Below are 16863 nucleotides of genomic sequence, written 5' to 3'. Positions count from 1 at the left end.
TGAGGGGTATGGGCTTCCTGGGACTCCCACTCCGAAAGCTTTAGATGACAATCCTGATGTATAAATGGATGGATCAAATTCATATCCTGCCTTTCCTCCTAAGGAGCTCAGATCCGAATACTGCAAAGGGCTGTCCAGTTTAAAAACAAAGGAAAACAAGAAGGGAGAGCAGAGACCTTGACGTTGTGGATCAACAATTTGTGTCTGGATAGCAAGTTGAACAAGACACACACATTACCTGGTCACAGGCTTTCTCACTACAGTGAGATGTATTTATATTTAAATTATAGCCATTTTTTTCTAAATTTGGGTCTATTTGTCTACATTAGTGTATATCTGTGCCATCTTTTGCCTTTTTATGTGATACATTTCCTCATTGGGGATGATACTTAAGGGACCACCCTACCTGTTAGTGTTTTGGAGAAGGACCAAATGTCTTCACTTTTGAAATCATCCCCTCCAGTGATGCTCATACATGGGTGAATAAGGAATACCAACTTCTGGGCCAAAGTCTGCAGTGTGTTTGCACCAGTTGGTGTTCCTATTTAATTTGCACAGTCCACATGACACTACCATCAAACACCAATCTCAATGCTGTTCCTTTGTTTACCTGCGAAGGTGGATCTAGGGAAGCTTAACCACTTCAATTGATGGAGCTGCTGGGGTGCTACAGCAGGCCTTGCAACTATGAAGTCCAGTGGAAGGCAAGAGGCAGTGGGAAGGAGTTTGGTGTTGCACATGTTGCTGCTGAAATTTGAGATGCCAAGGTCCGCCACTGTTACCTGTAACGGGAATAATCCAATAAACTGGGGAATATCTGGCTCCAAACTGCTCCACTTGGGGTAGCAGATGATTTTTATTTCAGTCTTTTTGGGTGGATGCAGTGCTATTTTTCTAGAAAAAGAGGTGCCGGAATTCACCATGAATGTATCCCTTGTTCTCTTATAATGGCAATGGCACCCACCTGAGAGGTGCCGGAACTGAACTTCTGCAAGTTCCAGCTGAAAAAAAGCCCTGGGTGGGTGTAACTATTATCACTTTCTGCTACTCCCCTTTCCATGCCCACTGCTTCCCCGGTGTTTTCATTTCTTTTCTGGCTGTGCTCATAGCTATTGGTGGTGTGCTTCTCAATGGAGGGTGTTCCCTTCCCGCTTTGATTCCTCAGATTTCCACAAAATCAGGAAAACTGCACAAGCAAATCACATTAGAAATTTCTGCACCAGATACATTGAGCAGCAATGTGAAAAGTGTGTGATGAGAATATATAGTTGCCTTCATTTCTTTCCAGCGTGCTTGCAATAATGCGTCAGGAGCTGAGCCTTTTATCTATTTCTTTTTCTTTTTCTATCTCAGATTTGCACAAACCCACAAAACTGCACAAGCACATTTACAATTGCTGACTGTGTGCTTTTGCAAGCTTCTTGGGTGTGGATTTTTTCAAACAGCAACAACAAGGTGTGCACACAACTATCTACATGCATGCCCTCTTGGTACTTAATCAGCATAATAAAATCAACAAATGAGAAGGCAAGGGGAAACACAAAAGGGAACATCTACTAGTATTAATGGAGATGACCAAGGTTGTTCCTCATATACAGATTCAAATATGTTTGGGTGTGGACAACTCTGGTCTAATTCAAATGAGGAAAACATGGATTAAAAGCTAAATACTGCTCAAGTGTGGACTAGCCCTATGTTAGTGATGGTGTGTCAGGAATTTGAGAGTAATGTGCAGTTCAAGTCAACAAATGTGGAGCACAACAGTGTGCATTACTGACAACGGAAAAGACAAACAAGAACACTATTGCCATTCACCCATCTCTAGATTATTTCAAATGCAATCCGGAGCACACATAAAGTAAACTCATCTGAATGTAAGAAACTTGTTTCTAAGTGAGCATGCCTATGGCTGAATTGTTAATGTGCCATAGTTATAAAGGTCATTATATGCTAAGATACTGCTGGGAATTTTAATTTACATGAGTTGCAAAAGAAATAAAGGACAGCTTTAGGTTGTTTACAGGTAGTGATTTACACAACACTGCAAATCTTTTTTACAACCATTTTTTAAGAAATAGGGCATAACCAAAGCCTGGCCCTTCGACATAATTAATAAGCTGTGCAATCACTCTGTGAAATGTCTCTGGGTTGCTCTAGGTGAGGCATAACATGTTTTTATATATAGATATGATGTTGTGTTTATGCACATTGGACTGAGGTAAATTTCTGCCCTGATCTGGTTGAACTAGTTTTGTACAATTTGTCCTGTCCTTTAATACCGGAGCAATGTTCTTCCTCCACAGCTCAGTGTGAATCCATAGGATAGGATTTAAGTAAGCCCAGAAATTGTGACGTTACAGATTTTTGTCATTCCATACTCATTTTGCACAATCTAGTTTGCACATCCATAGACCAAGATTGCACCGGCTCATTTTCTTCACGTCCAGATAATATGCAATTTATAGTGGGATACACCAACTCTTGACACACCCTGATGACAGGGTGGGGGCAAGTCCTTTAATTATTTACAAGCAGAATTCAGTCATGTTGATAATGGCAGCAACAACACATGGAATGAAGCTGGTGGTTGCATTAAGTTTACTCATCATATATCTGTTCTGTAGATTTGCATACAGTAAAATCTTGTCTGGTGACTGAAATGTCGGTTATGCAACATCCTGGAAGATTGAGCACTCTTGGATGTCAAGCTGAAAACCTGCTTCTGATCTGCTTTCGGAAATTATCTCAAATTCTAAGTACCGGTCTGGCAACAAAGGCAGATTGCATTTCCCAATTAGAATGAGACGCAGGTCACCCATGTGTGTGGCAACAGAAGTGAATGAGCTGCTTTCCACAGGGATGTGCTGAAGTCAATCTTACTCTCCTGTACTGTAATGCAGGAGTATGTAAACCTCAGGCCAGGACTCAATTGTGGCCCCCAAGGCTTCTGCCTGGCCCTTGGAATTTTCCCCAGTGGCCTTGCTTTGCAGCCTGAGTGTCCCCCACCCCCCCCAGCTGGAATGTGCCCTTGAACTCTGATATTGCCTCTTGCAATGTCTGGATGGAGAATGCAGAGGGGTGTGTGCAGAAACCACAAAATACATTTGTTACTCCAACCAGTTTTGCCTCTGGCACTGCCCATCACTGGCATGCGGCCCTCAGAAGGAAATGTCACCTTTGGGCTGAAAAGGTTCTGCTCCCCTACTCAGTAATGTATCTAGTGAGGCATAAGCAGAATGAATACAAAAAACGAATTATCTACAGTGAGGGGGGAAAGTATTTGATCCCCTGCTAAATTTAGAGAAAGGGGTCTTGAGCTGGGCTGCTGCTATGTTAACCTTCAGTCATATTCTTAGCAGGTGAAAAGGTAAAGTGTAAAGGACCCCTGGATGGTTAAGTCCAGTCAAATTTGACTATGGAGAGGTGCAGCACTCATCTCTGCTTTCAGGTCGAAGAAGCCGGTGTTTGACCGCAGATGGCTTTTCTGGGTCATGTGGCCAGCAAGACTAAACTGCTTCTGGCACATGGAACACCGTGATGGAAGCCAGAGCACACAGAAATGCCGTTTACCTTCCCGCCACGCTGGTACCTATTTATCTACTCGCAGTGGCATGCTTTCGAACTGCTAGGTTGGCAGAAGCTGGGACAGAGCAACGGGAGCTCACCCCATTGTGCAGATTTGAACCGCCGACCTTCTGAACGGCAAGCCCAAGAGGTTCAATGGTTTAGACCACAGTGCCACCCGTGTCCCTTATTCTTAGCAGGGCTTGCCAATAAAAGACAAGTGGTAAGACGTTAGCTTCCTGACTTTTACCCAGCTATCCTTTGGGGATAAATGTTCTACTAGGTAGGTAATGTTTTTAGGGATAGCTAGAATGTTCAACTTGAAGCCACTTGTTAAGAAAGCTAACTTGTAACTAATTCTGCCTGAAACAAGAGGGTTCCTCAAGGTATGACAAAAATGCTTTCCAACAGCAAAAGGAACAGGTTGCACTTTCGTTCAGACATCGTCTTTAACCTGTGATTCATTTAGGAACTTACTTTGAACTGTTTTTCCTGCTGCACAGCAGAAACTGTGGGTGGTATTCAACTACTGTGTCCCATCAGCGCAAGGCTTTCTGCTTGTGCAGCAGGACTCCCCCCCCCCCCCCCGCGTACACCCTGCACCCTAGAAAAAGAGTGCACAAAGAGTGTTGAGGGGGTGAGAACATTCTGTTGTGCAGGAAGAAATCTTTGCAGTCATGGGACAGCAGGCTCAGTGCTATCTGATCCTGTTGGAGCCCCACACAGTAGGCATTTTTCTGTTTGTTTTGTAAAAAGCCACATTGCAGGCAACAACATATTTGGCTACATTTGTGTAACAAAGGGTGTTGTGCAAAGGGGGAAGTGAGGAATCCCAAAAGATTTTGCTTGACTTGCACCTTGCTGAGGCAAGACAGCCCTGCTTCTCTTTGTTTACAGCATGCCCTAGAACTTTGTCACTGCCTTCCTTCTGATATTTTGTAATTATGCCCATGACTATGCCTTATTGAACCTAATAATAGACATTCTGGAAATTACCTGCACTTTTAGTGAAACCCATGAGGCAATTACTCTAGCACGATAGTGACTGCTGTAAATATCCACACCCTTTTCTACATACAAATGTATTATTAAAGATGAAAACAATCTGCCTCATGCTAATTATCTACCCTCAGAATGGGCTTGGCTACTGACCACAATGTGAATCATGGAATGAACGAAAGTGCTTTTTGTTTTGTTTCTGTGTTGTCCTTTGAAGATCCCCAAGAATGCATTGCATTCAGGAGAACAGTAAGACACATGGCATTGCCCAGAGGGCCATACACTTCTACATCATATCAGAGCATGTTTGGCAATCCAGCCTGCCAGTTCATTTCAGGTTACTTTCAGGTCAGTCTAGTTTCCACTGAAGAAGGGGAAAAGAAAACTGATACACTGGATCAAAGAAACTACTCATAAGGAGGAATTCAGAGGGCATAAGAAGAACCTTGTAGAGCTAAACAAAGGCCCACCACTAGTGTTGTGACAGCAGCTAGCCAACCAACCTACCTAGGAAGCCTACAGGCATGGTAAAATAGCAGCAGACTTCCTGTTCTTTGTCGCCATCATCTGGTACTCAGAGGTATACTGTCTGTGAGTGTGCCTCAGTGGCTAGAAGCCACCGAGAGGGTGCGGGCACATCCAGCTCACATGACTTCTCCCAAAAAACTGTAGTTTCCCCCCACAGTGTTACAATTCCCAGCGTCCTTAGCAAACTGCAATTCCCAGAATTCTTTGTTAGAAGTATTGTGCTTTAAATGTGTGGTGTGGATCTGCCCCCAGTGAAAAATTCTGTGTTAGGAAAGACATCAAAACTTCCAAAATTACAAGGACTTGATACAAATCTATGGTGTGAGCACACTTGGAATACTTTGTACCAGTGGTTTTCAACCAGTGTGCCGTGGCACCCTGGGGTGCCTTGAATGATGGCCAGTGGTGCTGAAGGCAGCACTGGCCTCTGTCCCTCTTTCCTTCCCTCCCTCCTCTGATGCCCTCTTGCATCTCTGCTCCCAAAGGCTTGCACAGCTGTTTGTGGCAGCAGTGCTGGCTACAAGCTCCGCAGACGAGTGGCGCCTCTGGGGCTGGCCAGGGGATGCTGGTTGGCAGGAGCTGCAGCAGCCCCAGAGCAAGCAAGCAAGCAAGGAGGAAAGGGAGCTCAGCCAGCTAGTCTGCCAGCCCTTGCTGTCGGAAATGGACAAACAAGTCCTAGGCCCCTGTGGGACAGAGGAGGCACCACTCTTTGGGGTGGGGTGGGGGAGCTCAGAGACCAGGGGCAGCAGCAGTGGAAGCCCAGAGGACTCCCAAGGAGAGGGGAGAGGGGAGGAGGCTGAGGGAACACTCCACAAGGGAGGGTGTTCAAGAAAGGGTAAGAGGCTGCCAGCTCTGCAGGCAAGGGTTGACATAACTGGGCTCCTGAGCCCCACAGGAGTGCCACAAAAAGAGTGTAGTTGGTCAAGGGAGCCGTGGACTCAAAAAGGTTGAAAACATCTGCTTTGTGTGGTTCTTGTCACCAAATCTCCAAAAGGATATTCTACAGCTGGAAGCAGTCCAGAAAAGGGCAAGCAATATGATCAAGGGGCATGAGCAATGGCCCTATGAAGAATGGTTACAACATTTGGGGCTTTTCAGTTTATGCAAAAGGTGAGTAAGAGGGACATTGTAGGGGCGTATAAAATTATGCACCATGTTAATCTTTTATCAGCGATGCTTGATCTGTGATGGCTTATTTATTCACAGGCAAGTCACTACTTGATGTAGCAATCATTAAACGATGAACATACATGTGTGAGCCAGCCCTCATTAAGTTTCTCCTTTATTCCACTAACAGAGCTGTAATCTCATACTGTCCTGTGCCTATTTTTGTTTTAGCTTAGCAAACCACACAAATACATGTGTAACAAATACATGTGTGTGGTCTCATGGAATATCAGGCACCAAGTTATTAGTCACATGCTCAGATAACCCGACAAACCTCTGGGCTTTAGATTCGTAAAATAAATAACAATGATTTTGGGGCTATGCAGCTTATCAATGGAGGGTTGTGCCTGTTTTACCGCTGGGAAAGATGCTCTCGATACAATTAAGAGGCACAGATTTTAATCAGGACTGTAAGGGTTGGTTGGTTTGTTGCAGGTCAAGCCCCCTGACCCCACTCACTAGGGCCTTAATTCTGAGCAAGCCAATGGGAAACAGTTATTTTTGTAACGGAGGATGAATACCACCTCCCCCATCTCCCCCCCCCCCAAATTTGGCTGTTACCTTAACCAGGACTGACTGACTGACTGACGCACACACACACACTCTCTCTCACACACACACTCACTCTCTCTCTCTCTTGTTTGTGTGTGCGCATACACACACGCGCGCGCGCGCGCGCGCGCACACACACACACACACACACACACAGTTCCTGGCTTCATTCTACAGATCACATAAATAGGAAGTCAAAGTATAGCTCTCACTTGAGCCTAATTCAGGGACTTCATATGTACAATGTATGAGTGGGTAGTGATAGACTTCTTAGGAACATAGGAAGCTGCTGTATACGGAGTCCAATAACTGCTCAGTCAACAACAGCCAACATGGTGCTCCTCCAGATGTTGTTGGACTGCAACTCCAGATGATGGGAGTTGTAGTCTTACACCAGCTGGAGGCCACCATATTGCCTAGACCTGGTTTTCTATAGCTGGCAGTGATTCTCTGGGATTTCAGACAGCGGTCTCTCCTAGCCCTACCTGGAGGTGCCAAGTATTGAACCTGGGATCTTCTGCAAAGTAGAAGCTCCACTACAGACCCTAAAGTCCTTTCTTCTCCTCAGTGTGCATGTTGAAATTCATTCTGCAAGTAAAGGTATATTTATACAAGTATATGCATGATAGCACAACTTCATGTGATGGAAACCATGAAAATGCATTTTAATGTATGGACAGCAGGGAGTCAAATCCACTCACTATCTGTGCATTCCTTGTACAAATGGAAAGGAGCCGTAACAATTGAAAGGGGCTGAAGAGCCACTGAAATCTGAAGTACTGCTTCTAAAGCGACTTCATTGCAACTATCCCTTTTCTGGATTGTGCCCTGATTTTTTTTACATTAGCTGACACAGCTGAGATGCTTGAAGCTGTTGCCTTTCCTTATTACTCAGCCCATGCACATGCCAGAGACTCACACATGTGCAACGTAACAGCAGTTTAGCACATGACTCCAGATGGTTGCTGCAAACCTACAGTCAACATCTGCAGAAGGCAGCACCACATAGCAGGGCAGTAAGGTCCTCATTATCAATGAATCCCACACAAATGGTGAAAGTTGCCTTTTATTTGCCTGTGATATAGAGACATAACGTACTGCAAACATATGTCACACATAATAAAAGGACAGGGGGCTTGGGATATCATGGAAAAGAAACGCAAGACATCTGTTTCTATTCATCAACAAAAATGGTACAAAACTGCGTTTCCCATGGTGTTTCTGGACAGGATTCCATCACGGCAATGCACATGGTGCAATGGGCCATTGTTAAGAACACTCTGCCAACTGCACTGCTTGGCCAACCTGCCATTCAGGCTTATGTTGCCCTATGACCTATGTGGCAAAGTTCAGGAAAATAAAAGTAGTGATTTCTACATGTCCTCTGTGTTGCAATGGATACTGTGCCAGTTACCGTTCTTATAAAGGAATAACATCCTGATTTCAAAAGAGCTGGCCTGCACCTCTTCCATAAGAACCAATAATTGCCTGACTTTGCTGGATTCTGCCAGATTCAGTCCAGTCCAGTTAGCACCCGACCTTAGAGAAAACCAGACAAAACCACACTCTCCAAGTCAGAATCTGACATCTGGCAAACCTTCATCTAGCACGACACCACAGAGCAGTGGAATTCATTTCCCCCCAGAACGAGGACACCCAGAGTGTAAGTGCCGAGCCTTTTTGCAATAAAAGAATGTACTGGATGCCAGTGCAAATCAGATTTCCCAAAGACAGGAACTCTAGCTGGCCTAACTGGAAAAGAATCTGGAACATATGGAAATGTGGGGTGGTAGCAAGTGTGCTATCTCACAAGGAAACTGATTTTTTAAAAGATAAAAAAATAATAATGAAATAATCAGATTGTGGGAGTAGCCAGCATGAAGTGATTGGAAACTCAGCATCGTTAGTATAAAAATGGTTGCCATAAACATACAAAGCACGGAAAGCCCTAAGATTATGTAGAGTAAGAAAACCATATCAGGTGGCAAGGGGCAGTAGCATCAGCCTCCACTTGTTTCTCCTGAACAGCCATTTCTCTTTGTTGCCACATGGCTGCTCCTGAGGGACCCTACTCTGGTTCACTGCCTCAGGTGAGTAGAGGATCTTGTCTCTAGTGCTGAACCATTTTTCCTCTTATGTGCTATAGGAGCATATGCATCAGCTCCTAACAGTCCAGTTCAATTGACCAGTTAGCTGAGCTTTCACTAGATCAATATGTAGCAAAACCTCTTAGGATACGGCATCTCCAGCCCCACTTCTTGCATACTTGTCATGTAAAGAACCCGAGCTGTCCATATAAGACAAATTGCATCTTGCTGTAATTGTTTTGCAGTTACCTTCACTTTCTTTGCTCCAGCTGCTGATTCACAGTGGTCCAGCATAGATTTTTGGATTAAATTTGGCAATGGAATTCCGTACAACTTATCTGAAGCACTGCATGTCTGTGCTCGTGTGGTCTCCATATTAAAACTGTTGAAATTGCAGAGCTTCCTTTGGTCAAGATGAACTTCTAAACATTCCTTATCAGCTAAACACTGAGTCAAAACAGCTGCTCTCAGAGCACCTGTCCTTTAATTTAAACACATGGCTTTTAAGCCCATGCAAAAGTAAAAGTAAAACAGATCTATTCTTTGCCTGTATGTTGCAATTAACATTATCAGGGGAGCCAACAGAATTTAAAACTATTCTAAGTAAAAAGAAATTAAAACAGATCACGGAGCTCAAGGACAAGCAGCCTTATTCATCACCATCTTCACTTGGAAGTTTTCTCTAATGTGCTATAGATTACTACATGCAGGCAATCTCCCCGCCACCCAGTTCAGAAATGCAACCTTTTAGCTGCAGTCTTAAATGGCACAGTCCAGGAACCTGCCACCACAGTCCACCATTGCATTTTGTGTAAACCAGATTAGGGTGCGGGTTAAACCACAGAGCCTAGGACTTGCAGATCAGAAGGTTGGCGGTTTGAATCCCCATGACAGGGTGAGCTCCTGTTGCTTGGTCCCAGCTCCTGCCAACCTAGCAGTTCGAAAGCACGTCAAAGTGCAAGTAGATAAATAGGTACCGCTCTGGCGGGAAGGTAAATGGCCTTTCCGTGTGCTGCTCTGGTTTGCCAGAAGTGGCTTAGTCATGCTGACCACATGACCCGGAAGCTGTATGCCGGCTCCCTCGGCCAATAAAGCTAGATGAGCATCGCAACCCCAGAGTCGGCCACGACTGGACATAATGGTCAGGGGTCCCTTTACCTTTACCTTTACCTTTAAAGAAATGGAATGTAAAAGAACCCACATAGATCAGCGTGAACTGACAAGCCTGATAACAAGTCAATATATGTGGGGTAGCTGAAAGCTCCTTCTTCCCTTCCTTTCTTCCTTTGCCATGAAGAACATGGGGTTCGTTAATTTAGTGTGGCTGGAGCAATCTGTGTGAAAATTCATATTTAAATAACATTTTCTTCCTCCTCAGAGCATGCATTTTAAGGAGAATCATTATTTATTTATTTATTTGAGCCGAAAACTGTGTCGTTACATTCAGAAAGTGCAAACATTAGTAGATAGGTAAGTTTTGATCTGCACATTATATTGGGATATATATCTCAGATCAGTCTGTATCAGAATTCACAAAGATTCATTTACTTAAGCGTCCTGCAGAGCTGCTGGAACTTTTCAGAGCGGGCTGACGTCTCCACTCAAAGGCGGCCTTACCAAATGCACTCAATGAAACACTTGCCACCCTTTAAGGATGGAACTCCATGTGTGGCATCGTCTACATGTGTTGTGAATTCGCAACATGCAGCTTTCACATCTGCACTGTGAAACAGATGCAGCAGCTACAGCCATGTGATGCCTTAGTGCACAGACATGTGTTATGATAGCAAACACATGGGCACCAATGACAAGGATCCCTGGCTCTACGCCCTTTGCTCCGGCAACCAGCCAAGAGGATAAAATACTGCTCAGGCCTGTAAAATTCTGGGTGGGTGGCAACCCTCGTGACAAGGCAGAGAAACCTCCTGGGAGAAACTGGCAGTGTCTAAAGTGAAACTGATGAGATACAGTTTCAGTGGAAGTGTATATGTGCCATATTCAGATTACTTAAAATACTTAAGGAACAAGGGTCCCTTCTCATGTCACCTACACAGAGTTAGGGACTATTGCACACTTTCCTCCATTGGTAATATCAGATGTCCTAGGCCAGGTCAGGGATGAGGAGCCTGTGGCATTCCAGATGTTGTTGAGCTCCAATGGCCATCAACCCCAGCTGCCCTGGTCAATGGTCAGGGATGATGTGAGTTGTAGTTCAGCAACATCTGGAGGGCCACAGGTTCCCCAGTCTTACTGTAGGTCTTCTCAATGATGGGTGTCCTTCCTGGAAACTTGGGCAACACTGATGTGGAAAGGTGCCACAATTTGGTCTTCTCCAGATGGAGTCATGCTGCAGAGGCTCCTATTCCATGAAAGTAGCCAGAGATACAGTCCCAAGGTAGTGCTGACCCCACTCAGACTTCTTGTTCCATGGGACTTAAATGTAAACAGTACACAGAGGCCTGCTCCCAAGGTTGGCTCTTGACCAACAGAGGTCTATCCTTCTGCTCTCAGGATGTTGGACATGAAATACCAGAAATGAGTGAGGGAAAGATATACTTTCCTTGGCTATTGCAGTCCTCTGCCCTCTCCTGTGCCTTTATTGGTTTAGAGAGATTGTGAGAATGCTGAGGCAGGAGAATAGACTATTAACATTCAAGGGGTACACTACTTGCACTGAAACCAACCAATTGATCCCAGATGTTTCCTCACTGTTGCTGTAGCATTTATGTCAGGGATGGGGAATTTTAGGCCTGAGGCCAAAGGTAGCCCTACAGGCCTCTGTATTCTGCCCTTGGGACTCTCACAAAGCCATGCCCTTACCAGACCTAACTTGGAGGCTATGTCCCTTACTGGCCTTACTTGATGCACTCCTGGATTGTTTTTGCTTATCTGGAATGTGGCTTTGAACTGTTACAATGCCTCTTCATTGCCTGAATGGAGAGAAGGTTGTGGGTGAGAAGAAGCATCTGATTTTCATGTGCCTGGAATGTAGCCTGGAGTGTTCCAAAGTATGTGTCACATCCACTTTTGCCTATGTCCCCATCCATGATGTATCTGTGGCCCTCGGGAGGTTTCTCGGGAAGGAACGTGGTCCTCGGGCTGTGGGTTACCCACCTCAGATTGATATAGAGTTGCCTGTTGAAGCTGTTAAGGGTGAATAATGGCTTGGGGAGCAGAGCTCTTGCCATCTGGAGTGATTTTCTGCCCACCCAATGACTCTGTGACTCACTTCACAAGTCAAACAACTCATTTTTTTATCCAACTTCAACTTGGATCTGGACTGGGTGGACAAATAGCATTACTTTACAGAAGTTCAGGATGCCAGATATGCTCCCTGCTCAGAATGAAAATCTCATGTGTGACCTTTCTATGACAGATATAAACCTTAAGGGCTAATTCAAATATTTCCAATTTGGGAAAGATTGCTGAATGAGCGGCCACTAAACAATGTCAGGCACACCCACCAGGTCTTCCAGTAGCTGTAAACTTGGTTTATCATGAGCAGTTGGCACAGAGTCAGTAGGACCTGGCAGGAATTCCTAAAGCCATTCTTCAGCAGTTGTGCTTCTTTCTGAAAATGAGTATTTATGAGGGGCTGTGACAAGTAGTTGCTTAGTTTCTTCTGGGGTTTTCAGAAGGACCAGAAGTTCCCCTAGTAACATGATGCCTTTATATAACTTTGCAAGCTGCACTTGGAATTCTGAGCAGAGTTCTGCTTACCTTTCATCTCCAAAAAGGGTAGCCTAGCACTGGGAAAAGTACACAAAAAGGCAATCAAACTGAACAAGGGTCTGGAAGACTTCCCTTATGAAGAAAGCCTAAAGTGTTTGGAACTTTTAGTTTGGGGGGTGGGGGACATCTAAAGCAGTACATAAGAGAGGTTATAAAGTTATGTATGGCTTGGAGAAAGTGGAAAGAGAGGCAGTTTCCTTCCTCTGTACTAACACTTTCAGGGTAACTGATAAGTAATAAGCTCAGAACAGACAAAGGAAAGTGCTATTTTACACAATGCCCAGTTATTTTATGTATTTTGCTGCCACTAGCTAAGCTAGCTTTGAAAGGGATTGGACAAATCTGGAGTATATATCTAATAATAATTAAAGGCAATTGGCCATGTTAGCTAAGTTGTGACAGCTGAACTATTATTATTATTATTGTTATTATTTATTGAATTTATATACCACCTAGACCCAGGGGTCTCACGGACAGGAAACTTCTAAATCAGGGAAGTTGTTGGACTCCAACTCCCATCAGCTCCTGTCAGCCTGATCAATGGCTGGTCAGGAATAATGGGAGGTGGAGTTCGACAACATCTGATGGGCCACAGATTTCCTATCCCTGCTCAGGACAGTCATTGGAGCTTTCCAGAGGGATCTTGCTAGTCACTGTTGGAAACAGGATGTCAAACAAGATAGCCCTTGGCCTAATCCAACAGGGCTCTTTCTCTGTTCCTAAGATTGTTTACTCAGTAAGGCCCATCAACTCTTTGATGATAAAGCATATTTAAGTACTATCAGTGTCAATGGAAGAGTTAAACCATCCTACCTTTACTTAGATCGTTCCCTTAGAATATTAAAATCAGTGAATTTCTTTCAGCATCCTTGATTAAAGCCAGTAAACTTGATTGTTAAAACAACCTTCCTATGCTTGCTTTTACATCCCCAAAGATGGAGCAAGGAATTAAGTAAGGGAAGGGAAGATGGAGAGTTGGGTAGATGAGGAAAGCGATTTGTCCAGAGGGTACGTCTCTGTGAAATAGGCCACAGGATTTCCTTTTTAGCAAAAACAATAAAGAACCCCCTTTTAAAATGTTATGTCATCCTTTTTTCAAAGGGCTTTAATTACAGGATAAAGAAGGTTTGTGAGCTTGAACTCTGGGAACACAAGAATAGTGAGTGAAGTTTTCAAAACCACAAGCTCCATGAGGTTCTTCCACCCCTACTCTGGAAACAACAAAAGATGAATGTACGATGAATGTCTGTTAAGGATAAGTTTTTGTTTTTAATGATCATCTGCAACTTGTTATTCCATAATACAAGCCATTAATAAACTGAATTGGCCTCAAAAGTCTGCTTTGCTAAAAGCGCTATATTTCCTGCATCTGTTTCATCACATCTTTGCGTCAGTTTTGAGCACATTGTTCCGTAAACTTACAACAGAAGCCTCTATTATCTGAAGGCTGATTCACACATGTATATTCATCACTCAGTGCCCCATCATTTGGGGTGCATCACACTGGGAATTTAGTGTAGAATTTCCATGTTTCCTTTATTCACTTCTTATAGGGCACCCAGACAGCACTGCCTTCCAATCATGGTCCTTCTGTATTTTCCTTGTGGTTCTTCTATCTTTTCTCAGATATCCCCACCCAGAAGAGCAGAAGAGTAGCGCAATATTCACGGGTGTAAGGAGCCTTTAGGGCTACTCCTGCAACCCTTTTAAAGGAGTGGGGTTTTGATATGGCAGAAAATGCTTTGCTATTTCCTACTTGGTCAGAATGGCGCTGGGAGTAAAGACTCACATGATTGGCTCAAGCCAGGCAACTGCAATATTCATACGCTCTCTAGTGTCAGATTACATCACAAGGAAGGGTTCACAGGCTGCTGCAGGTATTTACGAAGAAGATAGTGTTGCCTATTCAGGACGGACAATTAAAACAGGGGTGGGCAACCTTTTCAGTCCAGCCCTAATGGGTCAGGTTTGACAGGTGGGTGGAGTCACTATGACATCAGGTGCCCAAAGTTTTCAGAAATCTTTTTTGAAGCACTAGTTTTCACAGAGCTTTGAATGAGGCTTTGCAGGCACTACCATTCAGCTGACTGATGGTGCTTGCAAACATGCTTTTGGCTGAGGCTTGTTTCATACCTGACATCATCTTTTACTTCAGGTGTAGTGGCCATGGCTTTGCCAAAATGGCCTTATGGGCCAAATGGAGTGACCTGGTTGACCTAATTTAGGCCTGTGTGCCAGAAATTCGCCACTTGGTGTTAAAACAATACCCCAGCCTTAGTCTTGTGTCTTCAGCAGAGCTTTGCAATGCAGAAATCTATGTAAATCTGTAGAACACAGCTAATATTATCTAGAGATGTGGTGTAATATAGCAGTTGAGAGAAGGAATTGTTGTTGTTGTTGTTGTTTGTTGTTGTTGTTGTTGTTGTTATATGCTGCCCAGCTGACTGGGTTGTCCCAGCCACTCTGAGCAGCTCCCAACAAAATATTAAAAACATAATAAAACATCAACCATTAAAAACTTCCCTGAACAGCACTGCCTTCAGATGTCTTCTAAAAGTTAAATAGTTGTTATGAGCTAGAATGTTCTTGGTAGAATTTGACTTCAGCCAGGAGCTATCAGGTTGTGTGTGTTTTTCCCCCCATTCGCACTTTTCTAAATGTATACACTCTTCATTTGGGCCTACACAAATGAGACTTTGGAAGAACAAATTCATCTATGGGGAGGGGGGAGGTTTACTTTCAAGTATCTTTTGTATTGTTACAACCAGGGAGGTAAATTGTGGAAGCATTTACAAGACTCTCAATAAAAAAACAATATGCTTTTATAAGTGCAACAGAAAAGAAAAAGAAAAAAGTCTCACCAGAACACCGAATATGCAAAAAATAAACGTAAAGCAAAAATCCAAGCCTCTCAAATAAAAAAGAGTCAATCTCTTTTCAAAGAAAACTAATGATTTCATGATGTGAGCAGTTATCTTCATTACTATAAGACATATGGTTTCATAAATACAAGAGCCGTGGTGGGGTAATATTTGTAAAAATTTAAGGCCACAGAGCTTCCTAACCTTAGAACAACTAGAAATGCTAACCGATGATGAGAAGCAGATCTGCAAACCATGAATCCATGTAAACAGAGGCTGCTAAAAAACAATGCTCAAGTTTACATTGTCAGTTCAGAGAAAGTGATGTGTTCTTCAAGGGGACTTTCCAATTCCCTGGGTGGGTGCTAAAATATACAATGATACCTCTGGTTTGAGAGCACCACCTTTCCAAAAAGATTAGCAAGAACAGCATCCTGGCCATTGAAAAGCCATTCCTTAGGGTATGGGAGATGGTGGGTTGAACTATAAATTTCATATGACTCTACCCTAATAGGCACATTAGAACGTAAGAACTTCAAAAATGTGGAAAATTTTCACCATTATGTGGATTGGGAGGCTAAATGTATTTACAGTTTGCGAGATTTGTATAAAAAATGTACACCTCTCATTATCATGGAGGCAGGCCTACTGCAATTGACAGCCATCCTGGTTCCAGCTATTTCAAATCAGACCTTTCAGGGATGGCCTTTGGAAATATGTCATCCTGTGTGAGGCCAACATCTGATGCCCTCCCTCCAGCCCTCGTGGTGCCAGCTTAAGCCAGGTAAACAAAGCGGTGGGTTTTGGGAAGGAGTCACAAGGCTTTGGCAGGGTCCTAGAGCCCTCCTACCTCCTACCCAAAGCCCGGTAAGCGCTTGCCTGACTTTGGGAAGGAGGAAGGAGGACTCGAGGACCCGGTCAGAGCCCTAAATCCGCATTTAGACCTTTTGGTTGACAGCTGAGACTCAAACAAGAAATGTGTTCCTAACAAAATGAACTTCAATAGGGACAAATGTAAGTTCCTATAATTCCTTTAAGGGTTTCTAAGGGACTGTGTTCTCCCACTTCAGGGAGATTTGGCTTAACTGGGAAGCAGCTTCAGTCTTATTGATGAGCTTTTGTTCACTCAAATGAAACTAAATGGAGGGATATCCGTGACTGTGGCTGTGCTCACACCATACATACACAAAGCACACGACTTCAAAGAATCAAGCACTGGTGGTGGAAAGCTGATTTGAATTGGGACCACAACACTGAGACAGAGTGATGGGTGTGTTGACCTTACCCAGCTCCAGTTTTTGTGGCTGAAAATGGTCTCCTGCCTCAGCTGCTATTTGTTTCGTAGCACAAAACATAGGTGCTTTTTTGGCTGC

This window comes from Podarcis filfolensis, assembly GCF_964270895.1.
Source record: "Podarcis filfolensis genome assembly, chromosome: 3".
NCBI classification, from domain to species: Eukaryota; Metazoa; Chordata; class Lepidosauria; order Squamata; family Lacertidae; genus Podarcis; species Podarcis filfolensis.
Note: the sequence above shows the minus strand (reverse complement) of the source record.